This window comes from Cryptomeria japonica, chromosome 9 (genome assembly GCF_030272615.1).
Source record: "Cryptomeria japonica chromosome 9, Sugi_1.0, whole genome shotgun sequence".
Taxonomy (NCBI): domain Eukaryota; kingdom Viridiplantae; phylum Streptophyta; class Pinopsida; order Cupressales; family Cupressaceae; genus Cryptomeria; species Cryptomeria japonica.
In genome coordinates this window covers 402,936,108-402,950,571 of record NC_081413.1, presented here as the reverse complement: position 1 = coordinate 402,950,571, position 14,464 = coordinate 402,936,108, and the positions used below count along the sequence as shown (strand labels likewise).

Genomic DNA, 14,464 nt, shown 5'->3' with positions numbered 1-14,464 from the left:
CGAAAATTGATATAAAGCAAGATCCAAAGATGAAGATATGATGTGACAGTGGAAATGCAATGAATGTCATCAAAGAGGAGAAATAACCCCTCAAATGTCCTCTAAATTTGAAATGTGAGACTCCACAAACAATAAACCAATGTCTGTCAAATAAGAATCGCAATTAGAAAGACAAATAGATATCTTGTACAATAAATCACTAACAATGTATCATTCAACCAAGTTTGAAAGAATATGATGCTCCTTTTGATCAGGGACAATGGAAGTCTCAAATGACTTTGTATAAGGAGTCAATGGAAGTGAAGATGGATCAACAATCTGAAAATAAGAATCGAACTTCTGAAGCAATTGCAACCTCATTTAAAGTCTCAAGAGATGTCAAAATGTCAAACTCCCTAATAGTATCACAATCATAGGGTATCTTCTCTAAAGGATGAAGAGGCACACTACAATCTGAAAGAGGGTCATTTGGGAAGGATTGAGAATTAGGCTCGCCATATAACTCTCAAATTTAAGTCCAAAGAGCATGAGGACACTCAAAATCAATAATAGAGGTCAAAATGTCATTAGGGACATGCATAGCAATGACTCTTAGGATATGACCTATCTTACAATTCCAAGCAAAAATATGAATAGGTGTGCTACTTAGAGGAACTAGATTATACAAGTGTGGCAACAAATTCAACCATCAGAGATGGACAATAATTTCATTTTTCCATATATTATAATTCCCCTCTTCAAAATAATCAAATAATCAAAGAAGGATGAAAGGAAAACCCTATTTCTTACCATCATAATTCTTAAAAAATCAAAGATAAAGACATCACATAATAATAAAGCTTCCAAAAAAAATAAAATGATAAAGAAATAACCTATGAGGCTAAAAATGAAGCAAAAACCTGGTTTGTGTTGATGATGTTACGATAATGTTAACTACTGCAACAACAACAACAAAAAAAAGCTCGAGAATCGATATATGTGGCAGTTACATGTGCCATGACAACTCCAAATGTGTCACCCAGCAAGTCAAAAAAGTCCACAATATCAAATACCAAGTGCTCACATCACAAACGAGCGAGGTCCACAAGCCCACTAAGTCAATAATGCCTCAGAGCTAAAGATCGAACTTCCACGCAAAATGAGATCACAACAAGGACGGAAACCTCGCTCACAGTGAGGAAACCAAATGAGAACATGGATGGACATGCATGGCCAATGATCATGTGAAACAAATCACAATGGCCAACAGATACGACTTTGTCCACATAAAAAACCGATGCCTACACTGATTTACTGATCCATTCAACAAAACTTTGACAGAATAAAAAAAGCTGATCTGGAAATGAACTAGCCTATACAAGGTATTCTGTCTGCCTGGAAGGAAATTACGAAGAATCAGATCGCAGGGAATAAGGGCTACCAATATACACATTCTAATATAGATCAACCAATAATAAACCCGCTGGATCTGCAAGCCGATCAACAAAACATGTAAACTGACAATAAATACATAGGCCACACAAGGAATAAACTCGCAGCCTAATCAGAATCATCACAGGTTCCCACAAACGCCGACTAAAGAGTGCTTCTCAATTGATATAAACCGCCCACTTGTCAAAGGTTATGCACACCACAGTGAAAGAAAAAACAGCTTGATCAAGGCAATCATTCATAGATTGTGAATTGTATTGCGACCAGTCTTAAATCATAAATCATATACATTAAGTAACATATTAAGTCTAGAAAATGTTAGTCAATTGTGAGCGTTACACTTTTAAGTCTAGTTTTGTTAATAGTTTTTAAGTCTAGAAGTGTATTCTTAGGGTGACCACACACATTAAGCAACATATTAAGCCTAGAAAATATCAGTCCATTCTGAATGTTTAACACTTTTAAATCTAGAAATATAAACTTAATGTGTGTGATTTAAGCCGTTCCATTACAGAATGCATCCTCCAACACACACTTGAAAGATGGTTATAGCCAAAAGAAAAAGTCCTTGGTCAATGCAAAATACTCCGATCAAAAGTTCGATGAAATAAATCAGTCTGAAAAATTCGCCTTAATGCCTACTCCACCAAATCAAATCTCTTCCACCAATTTAAATGACCACCCCAAAAACTGCCCATCGAATCAAGCCATTTGCATGTCTAAATAAAATAAATACAAGCCTACCAGAGAGCCCGATATGGACAATGCGATGGTAATGGATGTCAATAGAGAGGTTGAAATAGTTAGCAACAATGGATCTATAGAATAATGAATCCCACCAGAAGCAACGGTTTGCCACAAAATAAAGCATAAGAAAATTTCAACGCGGCCAAAAAGAACCGCCAATACACATACAAGAAACTGATGCAAACCACAGGTAGATCGCTGAACACAAAGCAAGCCTCTCAGATATACTGCAAAAATGCTTGATGCAATTGCAAATAACCAAAAATGAATAGATGAAGCAAATTGGGGGCTACCAAATGAAATGGCGAGAGAGATAATCGTCAATCGCTAACTTCCTGGGATCTCAAACACGGCTGATGAAAGTCTCAAATGAGAGACAAGAGAAAAGCTGAATGGTTATGTTAGAGAAAAGCTCTCAAGTCAGGATCAATACCCGCTATAACTTTCACTAATAGAGAGAAATATAGATCATCATGAAAGATGAGTGTATTGAGATGAATAATATTGTATAATGAGTCTTCTTATAAAGCAAATGTAAGAGAGATAAGCACCAATGAGGTGATGATAAGCAGGATAAGTATAACTATCCACAACTAATATGCACAAATATTTATGCAATCTAGGAAATGATAAATGCCAATTAATCTAAGGTTGGACTTAAACATAGAGTAAATAATTAATTTTCTTTAACACAATTCTTGTACATGCATCCAAGCTCCATATGTCAGTTACAAAAAGCTTGTAGAACCTAGAATAAAATTTTTAGTCCACTAAACTTTATTTTCTATTATATTTAATTGCAAACATAAAGATTCTAAAAGGAAAAAATGACTATCAATCCTTGACTTAAATTCAAAACCATTATCATATGCCTCTACATGTTCCTCTAGCCTCCAAAGGACAAAAAGCAATGCATAGAAGTCAAAATGGAACATCAAGTATTCCAAACCCTTATTTTGTCCATAACAAATCCACTAGTTCCATTGGGGGAAAATGTAATACACTACCCTCCATATCTCATTCAAAGCATTTTCAATCTATTACTTGAATAAAATCATTAAACATGATACACAATGAAACAAATGTGCACAGATAAACTCATAAACCCTTGTTTTCTTTATTTAAAATAAAACTGCATACATTCTTCAAGGAGACAATTGTAGAGAACACACACTATAAATTTTTTCATATTATTCAATCTAAACTGAAACATGTCATACATAGATTTTTCACTTACATGCAAAATTTGTTCGAAAACTCAAAATATTCACTCTTCAAAAGGAACACTTGCCCAAAATTGGAATTTATCCAAGATCCAAAATTCAAAAAAAAAGAAATTAGAAAGTCCCAAAAGCAAACATGTTGGCCTTAAAACCTAATGACAACTTTTAGATACATTTTTTTTTTTAAATTTGGGATGTGCTCATTACATATAAGATATACATTTGAAAATAATATTTATGGTTCACATGTTGCTAATGAAGATAGCAATCCAGATACTTCAACCACCTATTGGAGCCAAAAATATTGCATCACTTAAAATTTGTCAAATTTAGGTCATCTGCTAAAATAGATTTCAACTATGATGGATTGATAACCAATTGAAATGCATACCTAATTGTTATATGTCTTCTCTAAATGTCATTGGAAAGAGAGCACCATAGATACATTGTCATTATGTGTTTCATATTTTGTGCTCAAAATTTTCACAGTTTACTAAAAGTATCAAAAACAACTTCTAGGGAAAACAACTCATTCAATGTAGTGTTTAGCAAACCCATATTTGGTTCTTCATTAGCACACACTGAGGATGAGAGATTAGGGCCAATTGAACCTAATTCAACCTTCCACTGATCTAGGGATTTGACTTGACCTTGATAATCCAAACTATCTAGCATGATTATCTTCTTTATCGCTTCAATTGATTTCATCTTATCCTTGATCTTCTTGTCAAGTTTCAACTTATAGGCAACCACTTCTTCAAGTGTCAACATCATATCATTTGTTGCCTTTATTTTTGTAGGAGCCTCTAGGTCAAATCTAGCACATTTGAAAACTTTTTATCTCATTGAAGTTTTAGGCATTCACCTACCTGCTATTGTTTTGAGACTGCCCTTATCCTCTTCATGCTTGGAAAAAGATAGTTTCAAATTTGAGTGTGATTTATGTGTCATTAACCTTGCCCATTATTTTGGATAACTTATATTCAATCAAATCTATCATCAATTTGCAAAAAAATCTTAAATTATTGTCAAAATTAAAACTACAAATTAATATTACAATATCTTTCGGAAAAAACACATGGCTCTGCATTTCGACGAATGGCATAACCACAGGGGTTTCGACAAGCATGATATAGGGTTTCCCTCAACAACCAGTAGGGCTCCCCCTCTGCAGAATCAACCATGGCATACGGTGAAAAGAAGGCGAGAGACTAAATCTGAAAGAAGGGAAGCGAAGGTTTTGATGGATTTGTCTAAAGTTTGGGCGGTCCCCATTACATCTCGGATCCTAGACTGCGCTACAAAGGCAAATCGCATTCCCTTGGGAACTAGGGTTGCTACATTAGATCGATGTCAATCCCTTCAAAGGCCCCTGCACAATTCGCAACCACGCTTTAATCATGCAAAGGGTTTTATAAAACCTACCGGATTTGGAGGAGTGGCCCTGCAACAACAACGCCACAACTTCAGAGTCATCGAACCTACTCCGGTGATTATGAGCTCTTATAATTCTATGAATAATTCTGCCCCCAAGGCAAGGAGGAATCAATATGTCCTAAAGTCGGTAACATCCAACCTGGATTGCATCAAAATCTCCACTTCCAGTGACGCATTGGAGTTGAGGAATTAATGTGAAGAGCATGGGCTTTTTGCAAAATGGGGTGGAAATGGCCAACCCCTTGCAAAGATTGCTAAATGGTGGAAAGATACATTCCATGGACATGTAAGTATCACTACCCTAGCTAATAACTTTCTGTATATCGAATGCCATAGGAAATCGTTGAAAAACAAAGCTATTGTTTGGGGAATTTGTTTTCTACAATGGAGTAAATTTTAAATTCATCGACTGGCATTCTAAATTCAATGCTAATAAATTTGAATTCAAAACATCTTCTAAATGGGTTGAAATTTGTAATGTTCCTGTTGAGTTAATGCATGCCAAAATCCTCATAGAAATTGGGGATAAAAAGGCAAATTCATAGCAGTAGAAGCTAATTGGTCGGAAAAATCCGATATCAAAATTTTAATAGTAGATAATAGCATGAAGAATTTAAAAAATATATCCCTAGACACAGTAGATGGCAATTATATCTTATCTCCAATATGGTATCTTGGCCCGATCTCAAAGAAATTATCCTTTTGCAAAAGGATCAACCCTAGCACACAAAAACCTCAAGCCCCAAAACCGGACAAGCCTATAGAGTTGTGCAATAGAGTTAACATCCAATTTAACAACGATATTGGTGGCTTCATCATCAATGCTAACCCTCAAGAGGAAAATAATCAAGCAACCCCCCCTCCTCCCCCAAATCCACGGACCAGAAATAGTCCAAATAAGACAGAACAAAATAACAAAGATAGGCATGAGGATCAGATTCAGAGGGAATTAAGCAACGTCATCAATAACTTAATGGGTAAACTAGCAGAAGAATTTGTAGAGGTATACAATGATGCTCCGACAGATGTGGCAAACAATAATACCAATCTCAATTCAGAGTATGAGAAGACTCCTACCAGAGCCCAGACATTGGGCAATAACTCAACCAAGGCATCACCTGAGGAGAACGCCTTAGACTCTCCCAATCTGGAGAACTCTTCTCCAGCTATGAAAGGGTTGAATGAAGAAGAAGAGAGAGAATTCATAATCAAAGAACTTATCAGTGTGCAGGAAGGAGAAAATAATTTGGCAATGAACAACAACCAAAACAATATGTGTAACAGAGGCATCCTCTAGGTGGTAGGTGATAAATTGATTCTAGACTATGACAAATCCACCGCCAACAAAAGAGGTTGGAAGTCTTTTTTAGACAAGATGAAAATGGATGGGGAAGCAGAGGAACAGATCAAAATCACAACTTTGATGGGTCCGGGAAAGTCCCTCCCTCTCCCCATAATGGAATAAACATACTAACATGGAATGGGCCCCTAGCAAACAACGCCTTATTAAGCACAGTACAATGAAATATGCTATGGACCTAGTAATGCTGCAAGAAACAAAATTGGGAAAGGTTGATATGACCAATTTTAGTAGAAAATTCACCTAGTGGCAGGTGGAGATGGTGGACTCTATAGGGGCTTCGAGTGGGCTGGCAATAATGTGGAAAGGAATTCAATCACTTTCACATGTTGCGCTAGAATGCAGAATTGGCAGGCTGGAAAAGTAAGATCTCTCAACCTAAACCTTGAATTTATCATCCTGAATGTTTATGGCTCAATCCCAACAGACAAGAAAAGGGTAGTTTGGCAAGATATAGAGCACTTCCTAAGAAATTGGGAATCTAAGCACATCATCATAGGAGGAGATTTTAACACCATTATACACACAACAGACAAAAGTGGGGGGATAAGGTCCATTAAACAGTGACAAAGAGGCTCTGCTAATTGGATATGTGAAAACAATCTCTTGGAAATCAGGACTGAGTTGGGCTTGCATACATGGAATAACAGAAGAAATGGATTCTACAACATTGTTGAAACTCTGGACAGATTATTTTTCAAAGGAGACCTTTCTGACTTTAACTTCAAGTTAAAACCAACGTATTACCATGGTCAGGCTCTGACCACTACTCGGTGCTATTAGAGATATTAGGGGAAGCAAAGACATCTGGGCACCCATTCAAGTTCGAACTGATGTGGTTCAAACATGAGGAGTTTCTCCCTAATATCCATAAATGGTGGAATGAAGGTGTCTTTGTTGGATCCAAATTGTATTGTCTTGTTTCAAATATGAAAGACATTAAACATAAATTGCTAGATTGGAACAAAAAGAAATTCAAAAACATCTTCAAGGAGAAGATAAGAATTGAAAAGGAACTGGAACTTGTGAATAAGGATGTTATGCAACATGAGATGACCCAAACAACATATGAGGTAGAGAAAAAGCTTCTATGTGAGTATGAGGATATTTTGGCCAAGGAAGAGATATTCTGGAAACAAAAATTTAGAGAAACTTGGCTAGAGGATGGAGACAAAAATACCATATTTTTCCACAAGTGTTAAACTGAAAAGGGCAAGAAATAGAATTACTCAGATCATCAGCAACTATGGGCAGACCATTACGGAACATAGATTAATTGCGGAGGATGCAACCTAGTATTTTAAAAATATTCTCAACAACTGGGAGCACTCAAATCTCCTTAACAATAGGGCCTTATTGAAAAACATGCCTAAACTATTAAAAAATGACGATAATCATATGTTGAATTCCAAAATCACTCATGAAGAAGTTAAAACTACTATATCCCAATTCCAAGGGGACAAGGCCCTTGAGCCGGATGGTTTCCCCACAGGTTTTTTTCAGAAATGTTGGCACATTTTAGGAGATGAGCTCACTGATGTCTTGGAATCTGCCTGAAATATGGGGAAATTATTGAAAGAAATCAACAACACCTTCCTAGCCTTACTCCCCAAGAAGGAGAATCCCTCAAAATGGGAAGAGTTCAGACCCATTTCTTTGTGCAACATGATTTATAAATTATTATCAAAGGTCATGGCCAATAAGTTGAAAAAATTACTGCCAGTCATCATCTCAGAAGGGCAAACTTGTTTTGTTCCCAATAGATCAATTTTGGATGGGATAGTCATAGTCCAGGAAGCCATCCACTCCATTCAGGCCCGAGGCAAGCCAAACATGATGATAAAACTAGATATTAAAAAGGCATATGACAAAGTGGATTTGTATTTCCTCTATAGTTGCATGAGAGCCTTTGGATTTAACAAACAATGGGTAAATTGGATCCATTTCTACATCTCAAACCCAGGGTTTTCAATCCTATTGAATGGGAAGTTGGAAGGGTTTTTTGGAGCAACTAGGGGCCTGAGGCAGGGAGACCCACTCTCCCCATTTTTATTCATTATTATGTATGAATCCCTAAGAAGATTCTTTGATGCATCTCGGAGAGAGGGAAAGCTTGTGGGTATCCAAATCACAGGAGGTGTAGATCCATGCACTCACCAATAGTTTGTTGATGACACAATGATTTTGGGGAAAGGTAAGTTGAATGAATCCAACGAAATAAAGAGAATATTGCACTTTTATGGGCTGGCATCCAGGGAAATGGTCAATGGGGAAAAATCTGAATTTTTTTTTTTTAATATGACAGCACAGGAGGAATCTAGAATTGCATCATTTTTAGGTTACAGAATTGGTCAATTACCATTTACATATCCAGGGACAAAGGCATCAAGACTAGTAAACTCTGGGATCCCTTAAATGAGAAGGTTAGGAAAAGGTTATCTTCCTAGAAAGGCTTATGGTTGACTGGGGCAGGAAGATTAACACTTATTAAGACAGTCTTGGCGGCAATGCCCATCTACCTACTTTCATGTATCCCACTTTCGAAAGGAGCCCACAAGAAATTGACTCAAATAATCAGAAATTGCTATTGGCAAGGCACAGAGGATAGTAACAAACTTAAATTGATAGCATGGGACAAAATATGTCGAGAAAGATGTGATGGGGGTACAGGGATTAGGAAAACTCTCTATCAAAATAAAGCCTTAGGGGCAAAACTGGTATGGAGATTATACACCTCCTCAAAAGCCAAGTGGGCCAGAATCCTTAGGAACAAGTATCTTACGAGTAATCATAGGGAGGCAGTATTCAGGGATATGAAACCACTCAAGGGTTTGAGAATCTAGAATTTCATAAAGGAATGTTGCACACTCATATCCAACTTCCTGTCCTGGGACATTCGCGATGGAAAATGTGCTTTGTTCTGGGAAGACTCCTGGGGGGATATCCTTCGATAGACATGCTTATGGCCACTACTAGTATAAAGGAACAATTGAAAAGTCTATGGGGTAATTGTGTAAGGGAATATATAACAATGGAACCAAACTCAACAAATGGGTGGAAATAGAAAGACATGTGTCCTTTCATGATGGATAACAAATTTCAAGAACTACATCAAATACTTAGTTGTAGAAGGATAATGTTCAGACATGGGTCAGATGAACTGATATGGTCTAAATCTAAGGACGAGCAATACAACTGTAGAAATGGCTTCAGAACCATATACGATGAGAAAAAGGTCTGCAAGGATTACATCCCGACTATACTATGTTGGGACAAATTTTGTCTCCCAAAAGTTGGTCTCTTTGCCTGGGCTGCAATCCAAGGAAGGGTTATCACTGCAGAACAATTTAAGTTATGAAGGGCTTTCAATCTGCCTCCTATGAAAGGAAATGAGGAAACATATGATCATATCTTTACAACCTGCAATTACTCAAAAATGTTGGTACTGGTTGATGGCCCAACTAGGATGGTCAGGTGCTCTTATCCCTTCCTTGATGGAGTGGTTCAAAGGATGGACAATCATCAAAAGAAATAATGTGTTCCACAACTTATGGATCTGCATTCCATCCATAGTCTTCTGAGAAATATGGAAGGAGAGGAATAGGAGAATACTCAAGGATACATAAATGCAGGTGGAGAAACTTATAGCAAAGATAGAAGCCTTCGTCACTGAAATAACCAACAACAAGAACTTGGCTATCCCACAACATGACAAGATATTTACAGACTAGGACAACTTTATCAGAAAGCAATGGAAGGGGATCAAGATTCCCCCCTTTGTCAGGAAGGAAGGCATAGATAAAAGTGTGGTGAGGAGTGCATGCAAATGGTTACCCCTGAGGAATGGGTGGTATAAACTCAACTTCGATGGAGCATCCAGAGGAAACCCAGGGTTGGCAGGTGCAAGTTGTATAATACATTCAGACAATGGTAGTTGCATTGGTTCAAAATCCATACATTTAGGACAATGAACTAACAACATTGCAGAAATGTTTGGCCTAATAGAATTAAACCTGTGTAGGCAATTGAAAATATCCAAATTAGAAATTGAAGGTGACTCGGCCATTATAATTAATGCAATCAGAACCTGAATAATGCCAAATTGGGAACTTAGAAGCCTTTTGGACAGAGCTCTATTATTACTAGATAGCTTCTCAGATTACACAATAAATCATATATACAGAGAAGCTAACTCGATGGCGGATAATCTAGCCAATATAGGGGCAAATGGAACGAATAAAATCGTGTCCTTCATTCTCGTTCACTCATATTAGTCAATTCACGGGCAGTCAGAGGCATCTTGCAATAACACCCAGGTCTTAGTACTAATTTGTACTCATCCCCTACACTCATATTTTCATATTTTCAGCCTCGTGCATACACATATTTATATTTGCATATGCGTATATATTTGCATAGGCATATATATATTTTTTCATATATATAACTGCATATGCAAATATATATCTGCATATATATGCACATATACACATGCAAATATATAATTATAAATATATACGCATATATATGTGTGTGTGTGTGTGTGTGTGTGTATATATATATATATATATATATATATATATATATATGTACATATATATACATTTATATATAAAAACGTATTTATATACAACTATATATAAAAACGTATATATATACAACTATATATATATATATATATATATATATATATATATATATATATATATATATATATATATATATATATATATATATATATATATATATATATATATATATATATATAAACATATCCAGATCATATTTTCATATGATATCCTCAATTGACATAGTATATGAATAATAAATTGTATTAATTTTTAATTTAAGTTCAATTTGGTTTAATAAATATAGATATGTATACATGAGCGCGCACGCACACACACACATATGCATTCATATACATCTATATTTCTTTAGAATCATAAAATTGTATATAAATTTCTATTCTCATTTGTATATATATTTATATATACATTCATGTATACATTAATATATGTATTTATATTACATATCCTTCTCTTCTATTTTGATTTAAAACCTCTATTTTGGTCGCATCTATAGAGGCATTGATTTGACCTTCCTTGTCTCGTGCGCTAGCTGTGATCAGTATGCAGAGAGCTCAATTAAACGCAGTTGGTATTAATTACCTTGATCTCAGAGATCGTCCTTGATCATTTTATTTGCATCGTAACCCTTCATCCCTCCCTCTGACACTCTTAAGTGATTAAATAGGTCCTTTTTCAATATAGCAAAGTTGTCTTTTACGACGCTTTTCTAAGCACAATTACTAAACTAGTGGCTTCTTATATCTTTCTCTATAGTGCAGTCGGTCCTTCCAAGGTAATTTGGGTTGTCCGATGATCTGAGTGATCTGGGCTCATTATGGACACATTGCTGAGGCTAGTTGGGCTTACGAGACAAATGGCATTTACAGGGGACATCAAAGAAGATAGATTGATAGGCATTTTTGTCCTCCCTATTGTCCTGGTTATTCGAGCGGTTAAGAAAATATTAGGGGAAGAATATATCAAGAATGATGACCGAACTAGGGTCAACTCTGATATAGCTGCAATGTTTCTAGCGATGGCCATGTACTTTGAGAAGGATAGGGAGGTGGTTATGAAATTATGCTAAAGTGTCTTCAAGAAGGAACTGTTGGGCGAATTGGATAGGGTTGTCATCAATGTGGATGAGTATTTAAGAGTCCCTAAGCCTCAAAACTATGATAGGTTCACATGGAAGAACAAACTGGTGCCAAGATTTCCAATCTTGGAAATAGAAGATGAGGCTGCCTTTGCGGCCTACAATTCGATAAGGCAACGAAATTTCTTCTTCCTCATGTGGCTTCTGCATGTTAAAAAACCGCCTTGTAATAGATGGATTGCTAACTATCTCGAGGCGGAAGACATTGAAGTAGTCCCTAACGATGTAGTGATCCCCTCTGCCCCTGCCTCCTGACCAGGAGAATCCTCTATTAGTTCAGGGCTGTCGGAAAGCAAGGCTCAGTTGAAAAGAAGTCGGGCCTCTCCTGAGTCCTATGACTTACTCTCTTTCTGCGGGGCAGTTTTTTGTTGTTCTTTTGGTTTATCCTTAACTATATCGTCTCTCTTGGCTCTGACGGGACACCTTTAATACCTAATGACTACTTTTGCTTTAAGTTTTGTTGAAAGTAATATATACATATGGATGTTTATGCTAATATTATATTTAGCTTAGTTGTGTTGTTAGTTTGTTTATTGTCTAGCTTTGTGTTTCTTCCACCTCAAATTTAATTAATTGTCTTCTCTAATTTAGGTGCATTCTCAAAGTTTTGCATATATATATGGTTGATACAGATGGTTTTGTGAATATATAGACTCATGCAGATATATTCAAAATATGGTTTATTCACCCTCTCGATGGTTGCTCCGGCGTGATCCCCTGCATGCATGTCTTTGCTCTTTATTAGACTTCTCTTTCTTTTATGTGTATATATATACACATATATACATACATACATATACACATATATACATGCACACACACACACACACACACACACACACACACACACACACATATATATATATCTTTTGTTTTGTATATATATTTGTCTTTATCCTCTCATTCTTGTAGGTAGATGTAGGCTTGGATTCTCGCTTCCTTTATCAATTTTTTGTGCCTAGGTCTTCTAAATTTGTCTACAGATGTCATGGCCCTAGTCTGGGTTATGCTATGGTTACTTAGATTTGGAAGCTAAATCTTGCTTTGGGTCTTGCTTACCTTGATTTCTCTTTGATGCGTCGGTAAGTTTTTTGTCAGGCAGGTTTGAGAGTATATTGATCTATCTTGTTTTGAAATCTTCGAGTATGTCCTCACAGTGGAAATCTATGAAAATGTTGGTATTAAGATAAAACAGGGTAATTTATCAATTTTGGGTTATAGTTGGTCATAATTATTAATTGGAACTAGCCTAATAGTGTGCAGGAAGAATATGGTTTATGTTTTGGCAATCTGAATTTCCAAGATTCAGGTGGAGGTCTTCGTCATGTCTTATTTAGAACAACACCTTCTCAATATGAGCAGAATATGACTCCATTGCAGTCAAATTATGCATCCATCAGCAATGGAATGAGTATGGTGTACTCGACAAGAATTATCAAATTGTAATTTTCTAAAATGGCATCTGGCCATTTATTGTATTACCTGATTATTTCTAGGAATTATTTTTCCTTGGACAAGACCAGAAGTTTTATTCGCCCGATTCTTTCCAATCGGTGCCCACACTGAATCGAGTTGTAAACTTTCTTGTGTTTTCATTTTATTAATACAATTATTCGGCCACGACCTATTATCCATAAAAAAAAAACCTATCATCAATTTGTCAATTATTTTCATCTTATCCTCCTTAGCTTCAATTCTCTTATTTTTGCAAGGAAAGTTTCTCTATCTGATGGGAAAGATTTTTCTAATCTTGATTGAGTGAAAACTATTGGCACTAGTGTATTTGAATATGCAAGTTGAAGAGATCTCAACTAATTTAATTTCACAACCACCTTCATATATTTCTCTTGCAACTTATAAAAATTAACTTACAACTTTTTAACCATGGATTCATAGATCATATTTGTGTTTACTACCAATGATGAGCTTGGGGGGCAAGAGGATTTGTTACTCTTGATTATCAAATTCCCCTTCAGCTCATGAATACCAGGGATAACTTTAAGAAGCCACCCCCGGGCAAAAGTGTAAAATCCTGGCGAATCGGACATTATTTTTTGGGGGAAATTTTCATATTGATGGCAAAAAAAATTTCAAAGTAGGAAAAAAAATTATTTTGTTTTGGTGATTTTTTCCTAGGGTACGGAAATTACATAAAATTCTGGTGAATAATACCTTGTTCTGTGGAGAAAATATATATTGTAGGAGGCGAATATTTTTTGTTTAAAGGAACAAATATATAATTGTATGAGCGAATTTTTTTAGTCTGAAGGAAAAATTATTTAAGCGTATTGACGATTTTTATCCACCGCTTGAAAATTATTTAATTTGTTTGGCTAATATTTTGTTATTTATGGAAAAATATATATTTTATTGGCGATTTCATGAATTCATTGTCATTAATAGACAAGGCACATCACATCACATCATTTCATCACATTGAGTCCAAACTCTGCACGACGTATCGATAGGCACGACCTCTTTGACATGTGAAGGGTGACACGTACTTAAAATCCATCAGTGATTTTAAACCGTTCGATGA

General features: G+C 35.9%; 1 protein-coding gene across 2 annotated transcripts in view; it reads left to right on the top strand.

Moving 5' to 3' along the window:
- Window positions 1–13,486, top strand: part of LOC131073200 (chromophore lyase CRL, chloroplastic) — a 224,489-nt gene extending 211,003 nt beyond the window's left edge. The window contains exon 11 of one of the 2 annotated variants that reach the window (XM_058009608.2): window positions 13,182–13,486. The gene's annotated coding sequence lies outside the window, so the exon portion shown is untranslated. The remainder of the gene's footprint in view (window positions 1–13,181) is intronic. The other variant, XM_058009635.2, reaches the window with a different exon arrangement.
- Window positions 13,487–14,464: the final 978 nt, after the last annotated feature.